A 27,337-nucleotide genomic window follows, 5' to 3' on the forward strand; every position below is an offset into this window, starting at 1 on the left:
AAATGAAGAATGGATGACTGCTCATATGATTGATGGGCCTAGAGATTTTATGGTCCACTGTAGAATGAATAAGTCACAGACTTGAGCAATTTTCTGATTTCCAGTGAAATGATAGAAAAGCCATCTATTGGCTTAAAGGTTTTGCAAATTAAATTATAAATATTAGTACTAAGACCAAATTTGTGTGACATTAAAACCAACATCTTCAGAGAGTGGAAATGATTCAGAGGATCATGTTTATGATTGTGGAAGCAGCTGTCAAATGTAATTAAAGAAGCCGAGGGTCCTAGTGACTAAGAGCATAAATGAGATTTATGAAATGATGATGTCCCTGGCACTGCTGTACCAAACTTAGCCTTTTGGGAAATAGCATTAAGCACTCTGAGTCTTCTAAGGACATTGTAAACAGTAGGTAAGTCACCTTCTTCCCCCCACTGCCGGTGCTCTAGGTCAGGGGTCCCTAACATCGGGGCAGCGGCAGCGGACCAGTATTGGTCTGTGTCCTGTTAGGAATTGGGCTGCACAGCAGGAGGTGAGCAGCGGGTGAGCAAGTGAAGCTTCATCTGCCGCTCCCCATTGCTCCCCATTGCTCACATTACTGCCTGAACCCCCACCCCCCACGTCCAAGGAAAAATTGTCTTCCATGAAACCCGTCCCTGGTGCCAAAAATGTTGGGGACGGCTGATTTAGGTGGTATTTATCACCATAGCATTTCAGATTGGGAAATATCTTCATCTAATCCCATAAATTGTTGATTTCATGTAGAATGGATACAGAGTTGGTCTTTGTTACCTCCAGGGCTGGGCACCTACAGGAGACTCTTCCTTTTCCAGTTACCAGAGGAAGACTTTGCCTGCAAAGGGAGGAAAAGTGCTATAATTAACCTGCTGCCTTCCACTCATAATTAGGGCTCACATTTTGCCCTGAGTTTTGAGGCAGGATCTGTTTAGACCTTTATTCTTCTTTACTCCAGCCCTCTATTTCCCTCCCTCTTTTCCTTACTCCAGTCCTTTATTTCCCTCCACTGCCTGTTTTCATTTCTTTCCAAGATGTGCTTAATAATTCCCACATTCTGGTGGGCCCCTCAAAGGGCAAAGGTGAAGCACAGGAGAAATACATGAATCACTGGCAAGACCCAAGCTGGCTGCAACCCCTGAGGCCTCAGTCTCTTCATGAAGGTTCCACCTTGGTCCATATGATGATGCTTCTCCCTCCTCCATAGCGAGGTGCTCCCACAAACCCCAAAAGTCCAGAGAGAAGCTCAGACACAAACGACAATTGGTTACATCACTTTCTAACAAGAGAGATTTTCCATTACACTTACTGGGCTCACTAGCTTAGTAGAAAGATCATTACAATATAATGTCAGCTTCCATGAATTTTGGGGTGATAAAAACGTGTCTATATTTGAGAAGTTTTTCATGAGTAGTTTTATTGAATAGAGAGAAATCTTAAGACCTGAAGCTATTAGACAGCATCAAGAAAGGAAAATACACTTGGGAGTTTTAAAAGGTATCCCACTTTTGGCAAAAGTGCAAGGTTGGGTATCCCACTTTTGGCAAAAGTGCTAGGTTGGGTGGGGGAATAAATGCTGCTTTAGGTTTTTATTTCTTTTTAACAAAATAATTTTTAAAAATCATGTGGGACCAAGTCATTTGCATCAGACTTTTGCACATTTAGATGGCAGGCACGGTTTCTCAAGACTATAAATTCTGTATTCAGTTTAAGAAAGTGTATTTTTGATTGAGGTTAACACAGTATTTAAGTTAATGGAAAACATGCTTCCATTGCAGAGTATTTCCACCAGAATTGCTGGATTCTGTACAACAATCTGTTTCTATTTTGAAAAAATATGTGGTGCTGTTGTATGACCTAAATATTCCTTCCCCCCCCCCTTATTTCACTGTTCTACATTCACGTGCTTTCTTCTTCAGGTATATTCAAATAAATAAATGGCATAATATGAATTCAGAAGAAAATGTTTCCTAGTTCTATACATCTTTAATGTTTCAGAGAAAAAATATTTAGCTTATAGTCTGAGCTTCATTTCAATATAGAGAGGCATGATTCCCACTACTGCTACCCAAATGACTTTGGAATTGGGAAGAGAGACATAGTGTCAGAAAGTGACTCTTAAACTCTGTGTGAATTAAATTATTCTGAGTAACAAACCACTCCAACATGCATTGGCTCAAAATAGCAAGCATTTTTTTCTTGCACACCTATGATTTTCAGGTGGAGATTGATGGATCTGACTTGTCTAGGCAGCTCTGATTCATTTTGGGTTCAGATGGGCTTGGGTTCTTGCTTGGGCTGAGTCTGTCAATGAGTGCTAATTCTGGGGTTCAGTCTGGGGAGATAACAGCTACCAGGGGATGCTCTTCTCCAGCATGAAATTCAGATGGGCAAGGAGGAACATGATTTAAATTTGGAACTGACACTTTGTTATTTTTTAAAAATTAAAAAATTTTTTTATTATATTTTTTACATCGAGCACTTCAGGGGAAAAAAAATAATTACAATGATTCAAATGTATGAATGTTTCAAAATCAAAATGCAATCCCTGGATTCAATAAATATCACCGCCCAAACTGGCACTCTGTTACCCATATATCACTGCCCAAAGTAGGTCACATGGCTAAGTCCTACATCAACAAGGTGGGAAAATTTAGTAGGAGGAACTGCAAAGTCAAGTGGCAGGGTGGAGGAAACATGGAGAGGAGAAGAATTGGGAGCCAATAATTCAATCCATCAGAAACCCCAATTCAGTCTCTTTTTTCTGCAGGTGGGAATGTTGCCATTGTGTTATCCTTCCTTCTCCACTGGGGCAGCAAGACATAAGAGGGAGGCAACTTCAGTCAGTCATGACTTGCTCTGATCTCCATGTACAGCTTTCCCTGGGATTCTCAAACTTTGGTGTATGATGTGATTACTGGTGAGGTTGGTAACAATGCAGATCCTGAGTCCCGTTTTCAAATTTATTAAATCATAACAGGTGGTGGCAGGGCCAAGTCATTTATATTTTTAATGAGTTCCTCTGTGATTTTGATGCATTTTGACTTTTGAGACTCACATCAGTAGAATAAGGTTAATTGAAGTGGTCAGTCTGGGTCTTGAACTTGATGGAACTCTAGCAGTTCGGCAAATGTGATAGACTTCATTATTGTTCAGCAAATACTACATCCTCTGCACAGGAGGTGATTACTTCCTTGTTCCAAAGTTGTTGGATGTAGTTATAATATTGATTTTGGCCAATGGGATGACATACTTCCTGTTCAAGTAAGGTTTTAACTTTGTTTATATTGTTAGACTTTATCTCTTGTGTTCCTGCCCTCTGCCATGAGAACTTATCCCAGGCAGTCATGGGTGCATCAGCCTGTGAAGGACGTTGTACATCTAGAATGAGGGAAGATGTATATTCTGGAACATAGTCACTGCAGCTGCCTCATAGACTCATGTGTGAAAAATAACTGTTAGTTGTTATAAGGCAGTGAGATTTTGGGATTGTATCTTATACAATATTATTGCAGCAAAAACTGACAAATACAAATTAACCAAAGAAGGTAAATGAGGCATATATTAAACTGGGACAAAAACATACTACTCTCAGATTTTTAAATGCCTTTTGAAGACTTATTCGAGGCTATCTTTAGTGTTTGTTTTATTTTGACTTAACTTACATGAAAGTGCTAGAGAAGGAGAAAATTGGCTTATAAAGAGGTTTAGTCAGGATCTAGAACACTCTCAGAATTGGTCTTGATTCTGAATTTTCTTCCTTAGGGTCTCTATGTGTTTTCCCCAGACAGAGTAGGAGGTTTTGCACTTTTTCTGTTTGTTTGATCAACAATAATAACAACTAATAATAAATGTTAGTATATGCCAAGTGCCATCCTAATTACTTTCCATGTATTAATTCATTTAATTCTCCAACAACTCTGTGAAGTAGAGACTATTATCCTCATTTCATGGATGAAGAGCTGGACTCACATTGACCACACAGCCAGACGACATAGCTCTGAGAAGTCTAACTTCAGAAACTATTCTCTTGACCACTTTGTTGTTGCCTCTATAAGTTTTCAACACATGCTACCATTTTTTATTTAAAACCACATTAATGCTCCTCCTAGAAAAGCAAGTTGCCTAATCTCCATCTAGAACAGAAAGATTTCAGATGTCAGCAGTAAAATGTGGGTACAACATTTCCTTGAGAGAAGACTATCTGTTGCAATATTTGTTCTTTATTCCACTGCCACCCCCGTTTTGGTCTAGAATATTTCTTTTTCCACTTTCTAATTCCCTCATCAGGGAAACAGAAATTATGGCTTTTCATTTCATTTTAACCAAGAAACCTGAAGGCAGATTATACAATTTCCAGCAAAGCACTTCATTAGAATAAAAATTCAACAAAACAACACATTTTTACATATTCCATGAGTTCATGGCAATGAGATGCAACTTGCACAGGGTAAAGTTACAATTTAAAAATTATGTAAAATAATAGCATCTGTTTATTTAGGACTTACTCAGAGACATTTTCCAGATATTAGCTTTACTTCTAATAACAAACCTGCAGATAAATTATGATTGTCTTCTTTTGTGGGCAAGGAGGTTGAATCTTAATAAAATCACAGAGCTATGTAATGGAACAACAGTGGAGACAGATTTTTATGATTCCAAATTGTGTTGTCTGGTCTCCACACCTCATCACTTCTCTTACTTTGAAGAAATACTATTTTTAAAACCCTTAAATTACTGCATAAAAACTAGTTTTTCCGATTTATTCTCATACTATTTAAATCTCTGAAATGGATTTAGCTCTCAATCTCTTTTCTACATAGCAAGCTCAATTGATTGAATGAGTACTAATAAATATAATCTCTCCTGAGTACACATTATTATTAGATGAGTGGTAAACAGGATTTAAATACAGAAAGAGAGCTCCCATTCCTAAAAACAAAAAAAAAATCCTGCTCTGCTTTTTACTGCCCTTTTAATTTTTGTTACAGCCTGGGCAAATCTATTCTACATCTGTGGGACAATCTGTTCTCTGCTTCCCTTAATGGTTAAGTGGAGGACAGATTCTTAGCTATCTCCTCTAGCTGATCTTATCATTTCATGTCTCTATTTAACACAGTGTAAAACAGTTGTTTGATCTACAAAATTGTTCCTAAATCTGTTTACCTATCACACTAACATTGTAAGAAGACAATATCCCTAGAAGAGAATCCTTTTATGTTTGCATACCAGATTATTCAAAGACATATATTAGCAACCTCAACTCTTTTTCTGGTATAAAGAGCACAATAAAAATTGCTTGAAAAAAGTTGCTTTAAAGAATCCATATTATACTCTGAAGGGAATAGAACAGTTAAATGCAGAAAGTGCATTCTATAATTTTCTCACAAAAATCACACATTTTCCTACATATTAAAAAAAAAGGATAGATGGGAGGCAGAGTAAGAAGAAATTGATTTCCAATCTGTTTCTATTCAAAGCTCAGACAAATGGAAACAACCTCAAAGATCCAGGGCCATAGGGGGAAAAACATGGGTGTATCAGTTCTTCAGAAAACCAGGGCAATCAGGATGTGTATATATAGAGAAAGAGATTTATGATATGGAATTGGATCATGTTATTATGGAGGCTGGCAAGTCTAAAATCTGCAGGCTGGGCCAACAGGCTGGTGACCCAGTAGAGTTCCATTCTGAGTTCAAAGGCAGTGTGCAGTAGAATCAGGAAGAGCTGAAGTTGTAGACAAATTTCAAAGGCGGTCTGATGGAGAAATTCTTTCTTGAGGAGTGGAGTGGGGCAGAACCAGTCTTTTGTTTTATTCAGGCTTTCAACTGATTGGATGAGGCCCACCCACAGTAAGGAGAGCAATCTGCTTTACTCAGAGTCCGCTGACTTAATCTCATCTAAAACATCCTCATAGAAACATCTAGAATAATGTTCAGCCAAATATCTGGTCACCCTGTGGTTCAGCCAAGCAGTCACATTAAATTTACCATCTCAGTGGACATAAAGAGGATCCAGTCCTTCCTTCTTTCTTTCTCAGGTTAAGAAATCACAGTAAGCTGAGAAGATATCCTGAAATATTACTGCAGGAAATAACTTCAAAAAAATTTGACATGATTAGTTATTCAGTGGGCAAACATCTTTCAGGCTAAGAAAAATTTAGAATTAAGTATAGAAATGTTTAATAGGGCCAAGTCTACAGTAAGTATTGCACTTGAGAAGACTGTTACATTGGTATTATAAGTATTTATAATAGTTAAGAGAATTTGGTCTATATATTACTCAGGATAGGTGTGGTTATTCTATGATAACAAATAACTATCAAATCTTCAATGATATGTAGGAAAATACACTTTTATAAAGTTTAACTTATTTATTCCAGTTTCACTGAAATACAGTTTACATATAACATTGTGTAAGTTTAAAGTGGACAGTGTGATGATTTGATACACATATATATTGTAAAATGATTACAACAAAAAGATTAGTTTACACTTTCATCACCTCACAAAATTAGCACTTTTGTGGTGAGAATACTTAAGATTAACTTTCTTAGTAACTTTCAAGTATATAATTCAGTATTCTGAACTATAGCCACCATGCCGTATATTAGGCCCCATAAATTATTCACCTTATAGCTGGAAGTTTGTACACTTTGGCCAACATGTCCCATTTCTCCCACCTTCCTGGCCCTTCACAACTACCATTCTACTTTCTAATTCTATGAGCTTGGCCTTTTTTTAAAAAACATCTTTATTAGAGTATAATTGCTTTATAATGGTGTGTTAGTTTCTGCTTTACAACAAAGTGAATCAGCTATATGTATACATATATCCCCATATCTCTTCCCTCTTGTGTCTCCCTCCCACACTCCCTATCCCACCCCTCTAGGTGATCACAAAGCACCGAGCTCATTTCCCTGTGCTATGCGGTTGCTTCCCACTAGCTATCTATTTTACATTTGGTAGTGTACATATGCCCATGCCACTCTCTCACTTCGTTTGAGCTTACTCTTCCCCCTCCCCATCTCCTCAAGTCCATTCTCTATGTCTGCATTTTTATTCCTGGCCTGACCCTAGGTTCTTCAGAAACAGTTTTTGTTTTTGTAGATTCCATATATATGTGTTAGCATACGGTATTTGTTTCTCTCTTCCTGACTCACTTCACTCTGTATGACAGATGCTGGGTCCATCCACATCCACATCACTACAAATAACTCAATTTCATTTCTTTTTATGGCTGAGTAATATTGCATTGTATATATGTGTCACATCTTCTTTATCCATTCATCTGTCAATGGACACTTTGGTTGCTTCCATGACCTGGCTATTGTAAATAGAGCTGCAATGAACATCATGGTACATGACTCTTTTTGAATTATGGTGTTCTCAGGGTATATGCCCAGTAGTGGGATTGCTGTGTCATACGGTAGTTCTATTTTTATTTTTTAAAGGAACTTCCATACTATTCTCCATAGTGGCTGTATCAATTTACATTCCCACCAACAGTGCAAGAGGATTTCCTTTTCTCCACACCCTCTCCAGCATTTATTGTTTGTAGATTTTTTGATGATGGCCATTCTGGCTGCTGTGACGTGATGCCTCATTGTAGTTTTGACTTGCATTTATCTAATGATTAGTGATGTTGAGCATCCTTTCATGTATTTGTTGGCAATCTGTATATCTTCTTTGGAGAAATGTCTTTTTAGGTCTTCTGCCACTTTTGGGTTGTGTTGTTTGTTTTTATTTGATATTGAGCTGCATGAGTGGCTTGTATATTTTGGAGATTAATCCTTTGTCAGTTGCCTCATTTGCAGATATTTTCTCCCATTCTGAGGGTTGTCTTTTCATCGTGTTTATGGTTTCCTTTGCTGTGCAAAAGCTTTTAAGTTTCATTAGGTCCCATTTGTTTATTTTTGTTTTTATATCCATTTCTCTCAAAGGTGGGTCAAAAAGGATCTTGCTGTGATTTATGTCATAGAGTGTTCTGCCTATATTTTCCTCTAAGACTTTGATAGTGTCTGGCTTTACATTTAGGTCTTTAATCCATTTTGAGTTTATTTTTGTGTATGGTGTTAGGGAGTGTTCTAATTTCATTCTTTTACATGTAGCTGTCCAGTTTTTCCAGCACCACATATTGAAGAGGCTGTCTTTTCTCCATTGGGTATTCTTGCCTCCTTTCTCAAAGATAAGGTGACCATATGTGCGTGGGTTTATCTCTGGGCTTTCTATACTGTTCAATTGATCTATATTTATGTTTTTGTGCCAGTACCGTACTGTCTTGATTACTGTAGCTTTGTAGTATAGTCTGAAATCCAGGAGCCTGGTTCCTCTAGCTCCATTTTTCCTTCTCAAGATTTCTTTGGCTATTCGGGGTCTTTTCTGTTTCCATACAAATTGTGAAATTTTTTGTTCTAGTTCTGTGAAAAATGCCATTGGTAGTTTGAAAGGCCTTGCATTGAATCTGTAGATTGCTTTGGGTAGTAGAGTCATTTTCAAAATGTTGATTCTTCCAATCCAAGAACATGGTATATCTCTCCATCTGTTTGTATTATCTTTAATTGCTTTCATCACTGTCTTATAGTTTTCTGCAAGCAGGTCTTTTGTCTCCTTAGGTAGGTTTTTTTCCCAAGTATTTAATCTTTTAGTTGCCATGGTAAATGGGAGTGTTTTCTTAATTTCTCTTTCAGAGTTTTGATCATTAGTGTATAGAAATGCAGGAGATTTCTGTGCATTATTTTTGTATCCTGCTACTTTATCAAATTCATTGATTAGCTCTAGTAGTTTTCTGGTAGCATCTTTAGGATTCTCTATGTATAGTATCATGTCCTCTGCAAACCATGACAGCTTTAGTTCTTTTTTCCAATTTGGATTCTTTTTATTTCTTTTTCTTCTCTGATTGCTGTGGCTAAAACTTCCAAAACTATGTTGAACAATAGTGGTGAGAGATGGCAACCTTGTCTTGTTCCTGATCTTAGTGGAAATGTTTCAGTTTTTCACCACTGAGAACATTGTTGGCTGTAGGTGTGTCATATATGGTCTTTATCATATTGAGGTAAGTTCCCTCTATGCTTAGTTTCTGGAGGGTTTTTATCATAAATGGGTGTTGAATTTTGTCAAAAGCTTTCTCTGCATCTATTGAGATGATCACATGGTTTTTATCCTTCAAGTTGTTAATATGGTTTATCACATTGATTTATTTGCATATATCAAAGAATCCTTGCATTCCTGGGATAAACCCCACTTGATCATGGTGTATGATCATTTTAATGTGCTGTTGGATTCTGTTTGCTAATATTTTGTTGAGCATTTTTGCATCTATATTCATCAGTGATATTGGCCTGTAGTTTTCTTTCATTTTGGCATCTTTGGATTTGGTATCAGCGTGATGGTGGCCTTGTAGAATGAGTTTCGGAGTGTTCCTCCCTCTGCTATATTTTGGAAGTGTTTGAGAAGGATAGGTGTTAGCTCTTCTCTAAATGTTAGGTAGAATTCGTCTGTGAAGCCATCTGGTCCTGGGCTTTTTTTGCTGGGCGAGTTTTCGTCACAGTTTCAATTTCAGTGCCTGTGATTGGTCTGTTTATATTTTCTATTTATTCCTGGTTCAGGCTTGGAATATTGTGGTTTTCTAAGAATTAGACCATTTCTTCCAGGTTGTCCATTTTATTGGCATATAGTTACTTGTAGTCATCTCTCATGACCGTTTCTATTTGTGAGTGTCAGTTGTTACTTCTTTTTCATTTGTAATTCTATTGATTTGAGTCTTCTCCCTTTTTTCTTGATGAGTCTGGCTAATGGTTTATCAATTTTGTTTATCTTCTCAAAGAACCTGCTTTTAGTTTTATTGATCTTTGTGATTTTTTCCTTCATTTATTTTTCATTATTTCTGATCTGATCTTTATGATTTCTTTCCTTCTGCTAACTTTGGGTTTTTTTTTTTTTTGTTGTTGTTGTTTGTTAATTGCTTTAGGTGTAAGGTTAGGTTGTTTATTTGAGGTGTTTCTTGTTTCTTGGGTTCGGATTGTATTGCTAGAAACTTCCCATTTAGACCTGCATTTGCTGCATCCCATAGGTTTTGGATCATCATATTTTCGTTGTCATATGTTTCTAGGTATTTCTTGATTTATTCAGTGATCTCTTGGTTAGTTAGTAGTGTATCATTTAACCTCCATGTGTTTGTATTTTTTACTGTTTTATTCCTGTAATTGATATCTAGTCTCATAGAATTGTGGTCAGAAAAGATGCTTGATACGATTTCAATTTTCTTAAATTTACCAAGGCTTGACTTGTGATCCATGATATGATTTATCCTGGAGCATGTTCCATGAGCACTTGAGAAGAAAGTGTATTCTGTTGTTTTTGCATGGAATGTCCTATAAATATCAATTAAGTCCATCTTGTTAATGTATCATTTAAAGCTTGTGTTTCCTTATTTATTTTCATTTTGGATGATCTGTCCATTGGTGAAAGTGAGGTGTTAAAGTCCACTACTATGGCTATGTTACTGTCAATTTCCCCTTTTATGGCTGTTAGCATTTGCCTTATTTATTAAGGTGGTCCTATGTTGGGTGCATAAATTTTTAATTGCTATATCTTATTCTTGGATTGATCCCTTGATCATTATTATTGTCCTTTTTGTCTGTTGTAATAGTTTTTATTTTAAAGTCTGTTTTGTCTGATATGAGAATTGCTACTCTATCTTTCTTTTGATTTCCAATTGCATGGAATACCTTTTTCCATCCCCTCAGTCTGTGTGTGTTCTTAGGTCTGAAATGGGTGTCTTGTAGACAGCATATATACAGGTCTTGTTTTTGTACCCATTCAGCCCGTCTATGTCTTTTGGTTCAAGCATTTAATTCATTTGCCTTTAAGTTAGTCATCAATATGTATGTTCTTATTCCCATTTTCTTAATTGTTTTGGGTTTGTTATCATAGGTCTTTTCCTTCTCTTGTGTTTCCTGCCTAGGGAATTTCCTTTAGCATTTGTTGTAAAGCTGTTTTGGTGGTGCTGAATTCTCTTAGCTTTTGCTTGTGTGTAAAGCTTTTGATTTCTCCACCAAATCTGAACCAGATCCTTGCTGGAAAGAATAATCTTGGTTGTAGGTTTTTCCCTTTCATCACTTTAAATATGTCCTACCACTCACTTCTGGCTTGCAGAGTTTCTGCTGAAAGATCAGCTCTTAATCTTATGGGGATTCCCTTGCATGTTATTTGTTGCTTTTCCCTTGCTGCTTTTAATATTTTTTCTTTGTATTTAATTTTTGATGGTTTGATTAAGATATGTCTTGGTGTGTTTCTCATTGGATTTATCCTGTATGGGACTCTCTGTGCTTCCTGGACTTGATTGACTATTTCCTTTCCTGTATTAGGGAAATTTTAAACTATAATCTCTTGAAATATTTTCTCAGTCCCTTTCTTTCTCTCTTCTTCTTCTGGGACCCTTGTAATTCGAATGTTGGTGCTTTTAATGTTTTCCCAGAAGTTCTCTGAGACTGTCTTCAATTCTTTTCCTTCTTTTCTGTTCATTCTGCTCTGCAGTCTTTATTTCCACTATTTTATCTTCCAGGTCACTTATCCTTTCTTCTGCCTTGGTTATTCTACAATTGATTCCCTCTAGAGAATTTTTAATTTCATTTATTGTATTGTTCATCATTGTTTCTTTGCTCTTTAGTTCTTCTAGGTCCTTGTTAAACGTTTCTTTTATTTTCTCCATTCTATTTCCAAGATTTGGGGTCTTCTTTTCTGTCATTATTCTGAATTCTTTTTCAGGGAGACTGCCTATTTCCTCTTCATTAGTTTGGTCTGATGGGTTTTTACCTTGTTCCTTCATCTGCTGTGTGTTTCTCTGCCTTCTCATTTTCTTAATTTACTGTGTTTGGCATCTCCTTTTCACAGGCTGCAGGTTCTTAGTTTCCATTGTTTTGGTGTCTGCCCCCAGTGGGTAAGTTTGGTTCAGTGGATTGTGTAGGCTTCCTGGTGTAGGGGACTCGTGCCTGCGCTCTGGTGGATAAGTCTCGATCTTGTCTTTCCAGTGGGCAGGACCACATATGGTGGTGTGTTCTGGGGTGCGTGTGACCTTAGTTTGATTTTAGGTAGCCTCTCTGCTGATGGGTGGGTTTGTGTTCCTCTCTTGCTAGTTGTTTGGCATAAGTTGTCCAGCACTGTAGCTTGATTGTTGTTGAGTGGAGCTTGGTCTTAGCCGTGAGATAGAGAACTCTGGGAGACCTTTTGCCACTTGATGTTACATGGAGCTGGGAGGTCTCTAGTGGACCAATGTCCTGAACTCTTAGAGGCATAAGCCTGACACCTTGCCAGAGCACCAAGACCCTGTCAGCCACACTGCTCAGAAGAAATGTGAGAAAACAAGAAAAAAGAGAGAAAAAAAAATAAATTGCATTTCTTTTTAAAGAAACCACAGTTTCTTTAAGTAATTCTAATTTAAAATGTGCAATCAGCATAATCAATTTAGACTTGTGATTTTCAGGTCAAAGTTTGAAGTTTATTGATAATATTGGAAAATTTAAAAGAACATGATATCCATAATACGTATAAGTTTAATTTGTTACATACAGAAGAATTACTTAAACGTTTAGAAAGTTTTTTTTCTATAAATTGGAAAATTAGGTACCTAAATATACAGATGCAACTAAGAAATATTTAAAGAAACCTAAGTAAATTTAAAAATGTGATTATAAATTAATCTCAGTCTCTTTAAAAGTGACTTAATTTTTTTTGGAGTTATGAATGGAGTAATAAGCTTTTTATGTTGAATTTAAAGGTATAAGAAGGAATTAGGTTTTTGAATTTATTTTACTCTAATAAGTAAATATTAATATTTAAAACTTAAGTAAACTTTTGAAAAGAAGTTTATCTTTTTGGGGTATCAAAATCTCCCATTCAATATGTAAATGTTACTATAATCTAAAGGTCTACTTTATTTTCCTTTCTGAGAATTTAAGCCTTTGAAATGATTATTATTAGAGACTTAAACATGAAGGATCTACTAAAATGTAGAGCATAATAGAGGAAGACCTGAAGATGCAGTCTTCTAGGTTTCTAGCAGAGTGATAATCTCTTCTCTTTAGCTTACATAAATAAATTTAAAAAAAGACAAATTTTAGGAGGAAAAAATCATGTTTTCAATACTCTCTAATGTTCCTCTTTTACAACTACAAACTGCAGGTAAAGTTGATGATAGTTAATGTAGGTAACGTACTTACTTGAGTTGATTGGAAGTAAAACCAGAAGAGAAATACTGTATTTGATGAGATCCACTGTTTACAGTTCCTTAAAAATGTGGGTCTATGTAGTGATTTACTCCTGATGAGTAAGAGCAAGTAAGATATTCAAAAACATATGACAATTTATACAATGTATGTACATACATTTATTTATGGCTTCATCTGCACCACACAAGAAAATACAATGGCTTTCCAAAGACCACAGATCTTTTGCATACAAGTCAAAGCGTCTGTTCCATGTGGCTTAGGAAAATGTGTACAGCTTCCATATGGGTAAAAAAGATTTTCTGACACTCAAACAAAAAGAATCAACCATCAAAGAACCTACTGAAACATTTGACAAATATCACAGCACTCTGAATTCTAGTTTTAATGTCTACATATTTTATTTTACAATATACTTTGTCATTTTGTAATAGAGCTGTACAGAAGTTTCTGCCAAAGACCATGAGATTTAATGGATTATTATACTATATGTACAAGGCATACATGTATATGTGTATATATATTGATGTTTATTTCAATTTGTCTCCAGTTTACATAGCCTACTAGATATCCCAATGATTGACCATTTCTCTCATGGTGAAACTAAGGAGGTGCCAACTCTCTTGAAGTAAATTCCAAAACTTCAGAATAATGATTAAATATTTAATTTATACAGTTTATTTCTCCCAGAGTGTTCATTTTAAATTAACTCCACATTGAGGGGAGTGATCATCTTAGTGGTCGACAGTGATAGGTTAGGTTGACTTGGTCTTAACGTCATCAATGACCATAACAAAAAAAAGAAAGAAAAGGAAACGAAAGAACAGAAAAAACCTTACATGAGAAGCCAACATTGCATTAAAATTTGGGTTATCACATAATGTTGAACTAGGCTGTTCTTTCCTGTGGGCCATGTGATGTGATACTTGAGGTCCCTATATTCCCGCAGATCCCCTTTCGTCTGCATGCTGCACTGCAGAAGTCCCAAACCACAGCCACAGGCTAGATTTGGCCCATCTCAGTGTTTCATTTGGCTTATACAATGTTTAAAACTTCTGTGAGCCAACATTTTGAAATTGGAAGCTTTCACATAAAAATCCAGATTTCTGGCATCTCTCAGAAAATTAGGATATCTGGGAAATGGACTCATATTACCACATTGCAGTCTCTGGCTGGTTGGGCAGCTACTGCCCCCTTTAGAGGGGCATGTACTTTCCATGGTCCCCGCCAATTCCTGCTGCTTCCTAACACTTTAGGTGTCAGGTGTCAGTCCCCACTTACTGCACTCACTCTGTTTCTTTTTCAGTAGAAAACATTTATCTCTACTGGTATCTGTATAAAAAGTATGGTACAACTGAAACTAACACAACATTGTAAATCAACTATACCCCAATAAAAATTTTTAAACGTATGTAAAGATATGGCAGTATTTAAGTCAGGTTGTTCTTTGTGGATTCTCTTCTCCTTTTCTCTCACCTCCATTAGGGCTAATTTCTCTCCCCTATCTCTCACTGGAATTGAAACAAAGATTTAAGAAACTGTTGATTAGTTTTAGTACTGAAAGGTTCTCAGAGGCATATTTGCTGGTTTGCTTTTTCTCCCAAAGGCTATATAAGATTGGGCTTGGGGAAAGCAAGAGAGACAAGGAGAAGGGAGAAGCAAATAAGAGAGTATGTCAGTTTTGGCTCTCAGCTTGGAAACTACCCTCCTCTATAGTAGGCTTGGTGATGCTGGGACCTGGACTCTGCAAGCCACCTTTTGCTTGTGCTGTTAGGCTTTGCTAGCAAATAGCACAAAGAGGGGCACGAGAGGGACCACAAGGCTGGAGGAGGCTGAAAGGGTTTGCTTCTTGTTGGTTCCCACCAGTTTCCTGTTTGCTTGAAGTTCTTGTGAGCATGGCCTAAGCAACACTCCTTCACCCTGACAGCAGCACTTCCTTCATGACATGACAGCAGAATACGATTTGAAGTTTTTCCCACACTTGCCAAACCAGCTTCGTCATGTGGTCCCCTTATGCCCACCCCTATTCCCTCTTCAGAAGTCTAAGTCTTAGTTCATGGGGGCCTCTCCTCCAAACTTCTAAGTTTACATATTCTGGAGTCTTTTTGTTGCTTTTGTTGCTCCCTCAGTTGTAAGGAATAGAAGCTGCTTCCTGCAGTTGCTACTTTTGTGTTGCCTTAGAGTTCTCTTTCTTTCTCTACTTAACAAATTTATAGTTAATTACTTATGCTACTTTCTCTCTGTTCAGATAACTCCTTCCTGACTGGATCCTGACTAACAGACAGAAGAAAAGTTGATTGGGTGTGCAACCCAATATGGTAGCCACTAGTCACCTTAATTATTTAAATGTAAATTTAATTAATTTAAAAATAAATATAATTAAAAACACAGTTTCTCAGTTTTATTAGGCACATTTCAAGTGTTCAATAGGCACATGAGGCTACTGGTTGCTGCATTGTACAGTGCAGATATAGAACATTTCTGTCATCACAGGAAGTTCTCTTGGGTAGTGCTGGGCTAGAGAAATGAGGGGTCCTCAAAGTAGAGGAGAAACATGAATGGAAGATCTTCTTTAGAACCAGGAAATAACTGGAAGATACTGAGGATGAGCTCTTCTCAAGAAAGACTGAAAAATAGAGATTCTCTGATCACAATGCAATTAACTTAAAAACCAATAAAAAAATAGAAAACCACCATATATTTGAAAGTGAATGATGTGATAATGAAATTATAATGAAATATTTCATATCTAAATTGAAGGTTATTAGTGGCATATGTAGAGACAACTAAATATTTTAGAAAAGAAGAAAATATGAAAATTAATAAATTAAGCATCATCTCAAGAAGCTAGAAAGAGAACAGCAAGTAAAATGCAAAGATGGTAGAAATTCCAAAAAAAAAAAAAAACAGATAAGAACAGAAATTAATCACATAGAAATATAATAGAGAAAACTAAGAAAGTCATGAGTTAGCTTTTGTGACAAGATTAATAAAGTTGGTAAATCCCTCAGAAGATTTATCAGGAAAAATTAGAGAAGACACAAATAATAAATGTCATATAAGAACAAGAAAATATTACTATAGATCCATCAGACATTAGAAAGGCAATAAAAATATTTTGAGTATTTCAAGACCAATAATCTTGAGAATTTAGATGAAATGGGCCTATTCCTAGAAAAAACAGTTTACTAAAACTAATTCTAAAAAAGTAGAAAATATGAATGGTCTTTTAACTATTAAACACTTGACTCAGAATTATACTTTTTTTCCTTAAAAGACAACTCCAGGCTCACATGTCTTCCCTATTTCTGTCAAATATTTAAAAAAGACTTAGTTGCAGTCATTCACAAATCCTTCCAAAAAATAGTAATGGGGAAACTATCTCATTTTATGGAAGTTTTCCAAACCTTGTTACCAAACCAGTCAAAGGATGAAAATGTACAGTACAATTTTACACTAACAAATGACCAAAAATCCTAGGCAATATAATTACTAACCAAATCTAGCAATATATTATACCATGACTAAGTTTTTTATATTCCAACTTCTTCTCGCATTTTGTGAAATGTCTTGGACAATGATAGAGATGCTAAAAAACTAGAAATGAGTGAACGCTGACAAAATAGATACTAACATCCTGAAATGAAAACAAATAGATTTTGAACACTATGGATTGATGAGCTTGATTATCAATTTGGGACAAAATATTCCAACAGATTAACTCAAAGATTTCTTTTGAGCCCTTTGGAAAACCAGAAGTACCTGCTACAAGTGATTATGAATTCACTTAGAATAAGCCTTTCAAATATCCAAAAGTCCTTTTTTTAATAAAGCTTATAGGTTGATTGATGAGGAAGAAAATGTTACAGATAAGGATATCCCTGGTGGCACAGTAGTTAAAAATCCTCCTGTCAATGCAGGGGACATGGGTTTGAGCCCTGGTCTGGAAAGATCCCACATGCCACTGAGCAACTAAGCCCATGCACCAAAACTACTGAGCCTACGCTCTAGAGTCCGTGAACCACAACTACTGAAGCCTGTGTGCCACAACTACTGAAGCCCACGCACCTAGAGCCAGTGCTCCACAGCAAGAGAAGCCACCACAATGAGAAACCCGTGCACTACAACAAAGAGTAGCTCCTGCTCGCCGCAACTGGGGAAAGCCCGTGCCCAGCAACGAAAACCTAACGCAGCCAAAAATAAATAAATAAATATTTCAGATATACCAGCTTGTTATGGTTTAGAGATAATAACTTTGTGGACAAAAAAGAAAAATGTGGTCAGGATCTTTGAATACTAGGTTGACCTATGAGAAGTAATCAGTATCTTTGAATGTCAGAGAGTCTCTGGTTACATGCCACAGGTGTTTAAGACTCTGCCTACTCAATATTGTGGATGTGCAAAGGAAACACGAAGTTAACATGGACTTTGGAGATTTAGCTTTTATATTGGATGACAGAATCGGGATCCCGAATCAGGTTGAAATAAAGGACCAGGTTTAACAAGATGAAATGTAATAGGATTAAAGAAAGATGTTACAATGATTTCAGAATCAACTGAACAAATATAGACTAGCCAAGATGTACCTTAACATTAATTTCTATGAAAAGGACTGAGGTTTTTTTTGTCAGCCATGAACTCATAAGTCAATAATGTAATGGGTCTGCCTAAAGCCTAATTCAACCTTAGATTTCATAGGTAGTTAGGTAGCCACAGTGACAAGGAGGTGACAGGTAGAGTAATAATAACCCACTAACCATATCTCACATCGTTTGTCATACTATTTGGATGCCACACTGGGAAGGTGATACTGATAAACTGAAAGTTTTTCAAGGAAAGGCATGCAGAATAAAGAAGGGATTTGAAACCTAAATAATATTAAGAAAAATTGCATGCATTTAGCTTAGATGAAAGAAGACATGGTGTCATTTCAGGAGTTCTTATCAAATAGAAAAATACTTTTATTCAGTTTTCCAGGAAGTAAAATTAGAAACAGTGGGAGGTAGATATGTATGTCTTCGCTATGGATGGAAAAGTTTGCAGCCATTAGAAATGTCCTAAAATGAAAGGGTTTCGGCTACCATAGGAGAAACTCTGGTTTCAAAGTGTTTGGGTTAATATTATTTTTCTCATAAGCCCTGTTATTTTAGTGTTAGAGCCAAATGCCATATTGAGGTTAGGTGATATTTATTTATACAGTTTATATTTTTGGAACCTTGATTTTTTTTGAATGATAAACATGATTTTAAGCATTCTACACTTTCCAGGATTTTTGCACACAGAGCACACATAGCAAGAAATGGCTTAACTCAAAGAACTGCTGTTCAAAAAGTCCATGTCCTCATTTATTCAAAATTTGAGGTATTTGAAGAGTTAATCTAATTCACTTACATTTTGTGTTTGCCTTTCCCCCCTCAGTATGCCTGTTACACAGTCAATAGCCCTAGGGTAAAGAACTGTTTCAATCCAAGTCTGTCTAGGAAGTTTGGCCTAAGATAATGTCATTTATGGTTAAGAAAGATCTTTGTTGTGCTAAGTAACTTTTTGTGGTTGGCAGCCTTAAAAGTTGGGATTGCTGGCTGCTTTTTTGGATATTATATCATAAGTATGGATGAGTTGCAGTACAAACATTGAAAAACCCTCAGTATGCTTTGTCCAAATAAAAGAATAACCATCCAAGCTATGAAGAGATACATCTCAAATATTCTGATTGCCACAGATTTTTTTTTTTGGTCTTTTTCTCCTGTTATAATTTTTCATGATGTTGTAGCCTGCCAGTGTAAACAAATTTGTGTTTTCTGGTAGGATAATTGAGTTGAGATTTTTCTCCTCTGACATGAAGTCAGAGCATTAAGTTACAAACCTATGGGTTAGATCTTTGTAGTAGGGAAAGCTGATTCCTCCCTGAAGTCACCCCTGCCATAATTTAGATACAACAGGACTGCTGATTTTTTGAGTAAACAGTTAATTTCTTATTATTCAGGAGCTGATCTTGCAATTTGTATATGATCCAGATCTTTAGCCTTTCCTTTTCTTAGATTTTGCTGCCAACTCTTGACTGTTTAATCACACTCTTCTGTATCTTTATATTTAGACTACCTAACCAGGAACAAGAAATTGATCATTTAATTTTGGAAATGTCATCAAATGTTTCTTTTAGAAAGTTTATGCAATATGCAAACATATACATAGTTGGGTATGAAAACAATTTAATATACTGTTGAGCATCCGGAAATGTTATCAGCAAGAAATGTTTACTTATCCATGCCACTTAAATATTGATAAGAGCTAATACTTGCTGAGCACTTATTATGAGCTAGACATTTCATGTTTGATAATACAGTAGTCTTAGAAAACAGGTTTTCTAAGTTTTCAACTGGAGAAGTTAAGGCTCCGAGAGGTACATAATTTATCAGAGGTCACACAATGGTCAAAAAGCAGTGCCAGGATTTGAAATTAAAAAGTCTTTCTTACGCAGAAGTCCTTGCTTTACATTGCCTCTACTTTGTATTTCAAAAGAATGAAATTAGAACACTCCTTAACACCACACACAAAAATAAACTGAAAATGGATTAAAGACCTAAATGTAAAGTCAGACACTATAAAATTCTTAGAGGAAAACATAAGCAGAACACTCTGACATAAATTGCAGCGAGATCTTTTCTGACCCACCTCCTAGAGTAATGAAAATAAAAACAAAGATAAACACATGGTACCTAATGAAACTTAAAAGCTTTTGCACAACAAAGGAAACCATAAACAAAACCAAAAGACAACCCTCAGAATGGGAGAAAATATTTGCAAATGAAGCAACTGACAAAGGATTAACCTCCAAAATATACAAGCAGCTCATGCAGCTCAATATCAAAAAAACAAGCAACCTAATCAAAAAATGGGCAGAAGATCTAAATAGACATCCCTTCAAAAAAGACATACAGATGACCAACAAACAGACAAAAAGATGCTCAACTTTACTAATTATTAGAGAAATGCAAATCAAAACTACAGTGAGGGGGCTTCCCTGGTGGCGCAGTGGTTGAGAGTCTGCCTGCCGATGCAGGGGACATGGGTTTGTGCCCCGGTCCGGGAAGATCCCACATGCCGTGGAGCGGCTGGGCCCATGAGCCATGGCCGCTGAGCCTGTGTGTCCGGAGCCTGTGCTCCGCAACAGGAGAGGCCACAACAGTGAGAGGCCCACGTACCACAAAATAAAATAAAATAAAATAAAATAAAAAAACTACAGTGAGGTATCACCTCACTCTGGTCAGAATGGCAATCATCAAAAAATCTACAAAAAATAAGTGCTGGAGAGGTTGTGGAGAAAAGGGAACCTTCCTGCACTGTTGGTGGGAATGTAAATTGATACAGCCAGTATGGAGAACAGTATGGATGTTCCGTAAAAAACTAAGAATAGAACTATCATATGACCCAGCAATTCCACTACTGGGTGCATACCCTGAGAAAACCATAATTCAAAAAGACACATGCACCCCAATGTTCATTGCAGCACTATTTACAATAGCAAGGACATGGAAGCAACCTAAATGTCCATCAACAGATGAATGGATAAAGAAGATGTGCTACATATATGCAATGGAATATTACTCAGCTATAAAAAGGGACGAAATTGGTTCATTTGTAGAGACATGGAAGGACCTAGAGACTGTCATACAGAGTGAAGTAAGTCAGAGCAAAACAAATATTGTATATTAATGCATATATGTGGAATCTATAAAAGTGATATAGATTATATTATTTGCAAAGCAGAAATAGAGACACAGATGTAGAAAACAAACATATGGATACCAAGGGGGAAAGGGGAGGGTGGGAGGAATTGAGAGATTGGGATTGACACATATACACTATTTATATTATGTATAAAATAGATAACTAATGAGAACATACTGTATAGCACAGGGAACTCCATGTAATGCATGGTGGTGACCTAAATGGGAAGGAAATCCAAAAAAGAGGGGACATATGTATATGTATAGTTGATTTATTTTGCTGTACATTAGAAATTAACACAACATTGTAAAGCAACTATACTCTAATAAAAATTAATTTAAAAAAAGTATCAGCAGTGATGTGGACCTTTTGTCTATCTCCTCCTCCATTGGATGATTAGAATGTCATTGGTTGTATGAAGATTAGTTGCATTAGTTCAGGTGGAAGCATGACGTCACTCTCTTCATTTGGAAGTTTAAGATAGTTATAGTGATAGGATGGATGCTGAGTTAATCAGTTAACAAGGATATTGTATGGACTGTGTTGGGTTTGTTGTGGTTGTTTCAACTTGGCACCATCACTAACAGCCCCTTCTGAGGCAGTGAAACACATTTACCTGAATCCCTTTACCTGGTGCTGGGTTAGAATTTACCAATAAGAGGAACTTGAGTGATATTTGGAAGGTGTAAGTGAAGTAAAACTTTTATCTTGGGAAGGTCTTGATGGTTAGATGCAGCTGGTGTCTAGACCTTTCTACAAGCTTCCACTTGGTCGTTCTGGAACTTTTTTTGAATTCTCCAGATTGTGATTTCTCTAGGTTGTGGCAGAGGAAGTGGTTTCCAGATCTCTCTACAAGGTCCCACATCATAGCTGTGGCAGCTTCTCAAATTTCCTAGGGATTGATGGCTTTTCCCACCATCTTCTAAAACCTTCAATGCTGCATCCTTTTATATTTGTGTACCCTTAATTTCTATATTTCATTTATTTCCTTGTAATGCTGCTGTTGACCTTGTTTTTCTGACTAAACCCAGATTGGTATATAAAATGTGACTTTTCTTACATTTAAAAAGATTGTAATGATACACTAATTTTCCATTTTGATGTAGGAGTGAGTGGGAAGATAGAATAAGTACAAATGAGAAACTGGAAGCAATCTAAAGTTTAGAAGAATCTGAAGTTGAAAAAAGCCCCAGTAATTGTCATAATTCCTTATGTAATAGTACATATTTCACAGTGTGGATATAGTTTCAATTTTATTTTGTTCAGGAAACATCCATTGAATAAGAACTATGTAAAACCCTGAGCTGCGAAATCCATAGAGAGCAAATACTTCTTGAGAACTTACCATGAATCAGATGCTTAGATTTTCAATTCACACCACAACCCTTATCAGATAGATAGTATTATCCTTATCTAACAGATGGGAACTTCACGCCCAGAGAGAATAAGTTACATAACAGAGCTAACAAGGTGGTTTAAAACCTGGGCTACTATTCTTATCTATTTTCAAATCTGTTCTATCCACTGGTCTAAGCTGCTTCCTGTCCACAAAGAATTTTTAATTCAATGGATTTGGAAAAGAAAACATATCCCCTACCCTCCTTGGTGAATTCAAATGGATTATTTTAAAAACGACTTAGGGTCAGATTCACTTTTTTCCTTATTTATAGCAAATTTTTATTCATTTAGGCACTATCATGCTTCCAAGCAATTGCATCTAGCCAAATAGTTTTTATTCATTCATTTTCCTCCCTGTGTTGGTTTGTCAAAAACAAATTTCAAGTGAAGAACTTTTGTACTCAGTGAAATTGGTGAAAAATAGAGGAGACAAGTACAGGAAGGAAAAGAACCTGTGTATTTCCCAACATAGAACATTTTGACTCAATATTTCAAAAGAGAAAAAAAGATATTTCTAAGGCATATTAGGTCCAAAATGTGCTTTAGGAACACCTGTAATTTTTCTGTAGTATCTGTCTACTGATTGAAGTTCTTTGGCAAATGTTTGAATTCAAAATGAATTAGCTTCCAGGTGAGTTCAGTAAACTCTAAAGATGGATATTTATACAGCATGAGGTGAGTGATGAGAGTAAAAGACAATGTTTTCATCAAGTACATATCTTTTACATATGGGGCAAGTAGATAATGAAGTAAGCAGTTGGAAATTGGCTTATATACATTAAGCATTTCATATCCTTGGTATAAGGAATTTTAGGCTGCCAAACTTGTGTTCTCAGAAACCTACAGTAATTCTGTTGCAAAGAACATATAACCTAGAATGTCAACCTAACATGCAGAAACACTTTTCTAAAATTGGGCACTTTATACTAAAACTATGAATTGCAAGCAGATTTTATTTACTTGTTCTAATATGTCTGAACCTGTGGTAAGGTTTTGGTTTGGGCAAACCTGGGTTTCTAGAAAAATGGAAGGTTAAGTGGAGTAGGTTAAAAAGTGTATATTATATTTTTCCTTTTTTAAAAAAAAATCTTTATTGGAGTATAATTGATTTACATTGTTGTGTTTGTTAGTTGCTGTTGTATAAAAAAGTGAATCAGCTATTTCTTCTAAATGGATGGAAGGTGGTCCTGACAAGTTCTACTTGAGAGAACATCTGTTCAGGAAAAATCTTCAGGATTTCCTTGATGTGAGGGTGAAAAAAATAGTTTAAGGGATCTCTATTTTTTGTGCATATTCCATTATTAAAAATATCCTCATTTGTCTGAGGCTAACATTCTGTCTCCTTCCCTTCCAAAGTGAGTAGTGAAGCAGAGAAAGAAATTGCTGCAGATAACCATGGAAACAGTTACTGGACATATCTGCTTTTCAGAGTGTGTACAGGCAGAGATGATTCCTACTTGCACAAAATGTCTGGCTCTTTTTAAAATTACTAAATTGATGGCTTATAAAGATAATGATCATGACAGATAGCTAACTTGATCCTCTTTCACTATGAGGAACTGTTTTGATTGCCTTAGAGTAAGACAGTGAGATCACTGCAATCTTCTATGAAGTAAACCCACATATTTTCACAGAGTTTCATCTGATCTTCCTCTTCATGGTTGCTCTAAGTTCTGCTCACTCCATAATTATGACATGATTTTTGTTAATGGCTTTTAAATACCATTCATTGGTCAACAACTCCAACTGGTGAACACAGTTCCAATGCAAGTCAATGTCTGGGGCTGTCCTATGTCATTGGTCTTTCTGACTTAAAGCTAATGACTCCAAGGGATAAGCTAGTTTGGACATTTTTTTTCTTTTAATTTTTCTTTTTTTGTTAATCATGGTAACATATTTTCTAATGATCATTTGGGCTTAGGCATTTTTTCCCATGATATCTGATTCTATTGCTGGTACATACATTAGACTGAGTCCAATGACATTTGGGATTTCCAAACTCATTATCATATGCCTGATCTAAGCACAAAAGAGTACATCTACCTGGGCCTAAGATATCTACTGAAGCAGGGATGCTTTCATTTATTTATTCATTTAGTCAAATAAAATACTAAACAAACAAGAAAATTGTCAAGTGGTATGAAGGTTTATACAAAAGTGATAAAGAGTTGGCTGAGAAATTATTTTGGCTTGGGTGATTGATGGAGGCCCCAGTGAGGATGTTTTATTTTAAAAAATGATTGGGACCACCAGTCCCTCCCAACAGGAAACTTGCACAAGCATCTTAGATAGCCTTCATCCACCAGAGGGAAGACAGCAGAAGCAAGAAGAACATAAGCAAGAAGAACTACAATCCTGCAGCCTGTGGAACAAACACCACATTCACAGAAAGATAGACAAGGTGAAAAGGGAGAGGGCTATGTACCAGACGAAGGAACAAGATAAAACCCCAGAAAAACAACTAAATGAAGTGGAGATAGGCAACCTTCCAGAAAAAGAATTCAGAATAATGATAGTGAAGACGATCCAAGACCTCGGAAAAAGAATGGACGCAAAGATCGAGAATATGCAAGAAATGTTTAACAAAGACCTAGAAGAATTAAAGAACAAGCAAACAGAGACGAACAACACAATAACTGAAATGAAAAATACACTAGAAGGAATGAATAGCCTAATAACTGAGGCAGAAGAACGGATAAGTGACCTGGAAGGCAGAATGGTGGAATTCACTGTTGTGGAATATAATAAAGAAAAAGAAATGAAAAGAAATGAAGAGAGCCTAAAAGACCTCTGGGACAACATTACACACAACAACATTTGCATTATAGGGGTCCCAGAAGGAGAAGAGAGAGAGAAAGGACCTGAGAAAATATTTGAGAGATTATAGTTGAAAACTTCCCTAACATGGGAAAGGAAATAGCCACATCAGTCCAAGAAGCACAGAGAGTCCCATCCAGGATAAATACAAGGAGAAACATGCCAAGACACATAGTAATCAAATTGGCAAAAATTAAAGACAAAGAAAAATTATTGAAAGTAGCAAGGGAAAATGACAAATAACATACAAGGGAACTCCCATAAGGTTAACAGCTGATTTCTCAGCAGAAGCTCTACAAGCCAGAAGGCAGTGGCATGATATACTTAAAGTGATGAAAGGGAAGGAACTACAATCAAGATTACTCTACCTGGCAAGGACCTAATTCAGATTTGATGGAGAAATCAAAAACTTTACAGACAAGCAAATGCTAAGAGAATTCAGCACCACCAAACCAGCTCTACAACAAATGCTAAAGGAACTTCTCTAAGTGGGAAACACAAGAGAAGAAAAGGACCTACAAAAACAAACCCAAAACAGTTAAGAAAATGGTAATATGTACATACATATAGATAGTTTCCTTAAACGTGAATGGGTTAATGTTCCAACCAAAAGACACAGGCTTGTTAAATGGATACAAAAACAAGACCCATATATATGCTGTCTACAAGAGACCCACTTTAGACCTAGGGACACATACAGACTGAAAGTGAGTGGATGGCAAAAGATATTCCATGCAAATGGAAATCAAAAGAAAGCTGGAGTAGCAATTCTCATATCAGATAAAATAGACTTTAAAATAAAGAATGTTACAAGAGACAAGGAAGGACACTACATAATGATAAAGAGATCAATCCAAGAAGAAGATATAACAATTATAAATATATATGCACCCAACATAGGAGCACCTCAATATATAAGGCAACTGCTAACAGCTATAAAAGAGGAAATTGACAGCAATACAATAATAGTGGGGACTTTAACACCTCACTTACAACAATGGACAGATCAGCCAAAGAGAAAATTAATAAGGGAACACAAGCTTTAAATGACACAATAGACCAGCTAGATTTAATTGTTATTTATAGGACATTCCATCCCAAATCAGCAGATATCACTTTCTTCTCATGTGCACACAGAACGTTCTTCAGGATAGATCATAGCTTGGGACACAAAGCAAGCCTCAGTAAATTTAAGAAAACTGAAATCATATCAAGCATTTTTTTGACCACAAGGCAATGAGATTAGAAATCAATTAGAGGGGAAAAAAACGTAAAAATCAAAAACATATGGGGGCTAAACAATACGTTACTAAATAACCAAGAGATCACTGAAGAAATCAAAGAGGAACTAAAAAAATACCTAGAGACAAATGACAATGAAAACACGATGATCCAAAACCTATAGGATACAGCAAAAACAGTTCTAAGGAGGAAGTTTATAGCTCTACAAGCCTAACTCAAGAAACAAGAAACATCTCAAATAAACAATCTAACCTTACATGTAAAGGAACTAGAGAAAGAAGAAGAAACAAAACCAAAAGTTAGCAGAAGGAAAGAAATCATAAAGACCAGAGCAGAAATAAATGAAATAGAAGCAAAGAAAACAATAGCAAAGATCAATAAAACTAAAAGCTGGTTCTTTGAGAAGATAAACAAAATTGATAAACCATTAGCCAGACCCATCAAGAAAACGAGGGAGAGGACTCAGATCAATAAAATTAGAAATGAAAAAGGAGAAGTTACAACAGACACTGCAGAAATACAAAGCATCCTAAGAGTCTACTACAAGCAACTCTATGCCAATAAAATGGAAAACCTGGAAGAAATGGACAAATTCTGAGAAAGATATAACCTTCCAAGACTGAACCAGGAAGAAATAGAAAATACGGACAGACCAATCACCAGTAATGAAATTGAAACTGTGATTTAAAATCTTCCAACAAACAAAAGCCCAGGACGAGATGGCTTCACAGGTGAATTCTATTAAACATTTAGAGAAGAGCTAACACCCATCCTTCTCAAACTCTTCCAAAAAATTGCAGAGGAATGAACACTTCCAAACTCAATCTATGAGGCCACCATCACCCAGACACCAAAAGCAGACAAAGACACTACAAAAAAAGAAAATTACAGACCAATATCACTGATGAATAT

The sequence above is a fragment of the Delphinapterus leucas genome, chromosome 4 (genome assembly GCF_059928025.1).
Source record: "Delphinapterus leucas isolate spDelLeu-1000000601 "Yukka" chromosome 4, BTC_Dleu_Yukka2, whole genome shotgun sequence".
Lineage (NCBI taxonomy): Eukaryota > Metazoa > Chordata > Mammalia > Artiodactyla > Monodontidae > Delphinapterus > Delphinapterus leucas.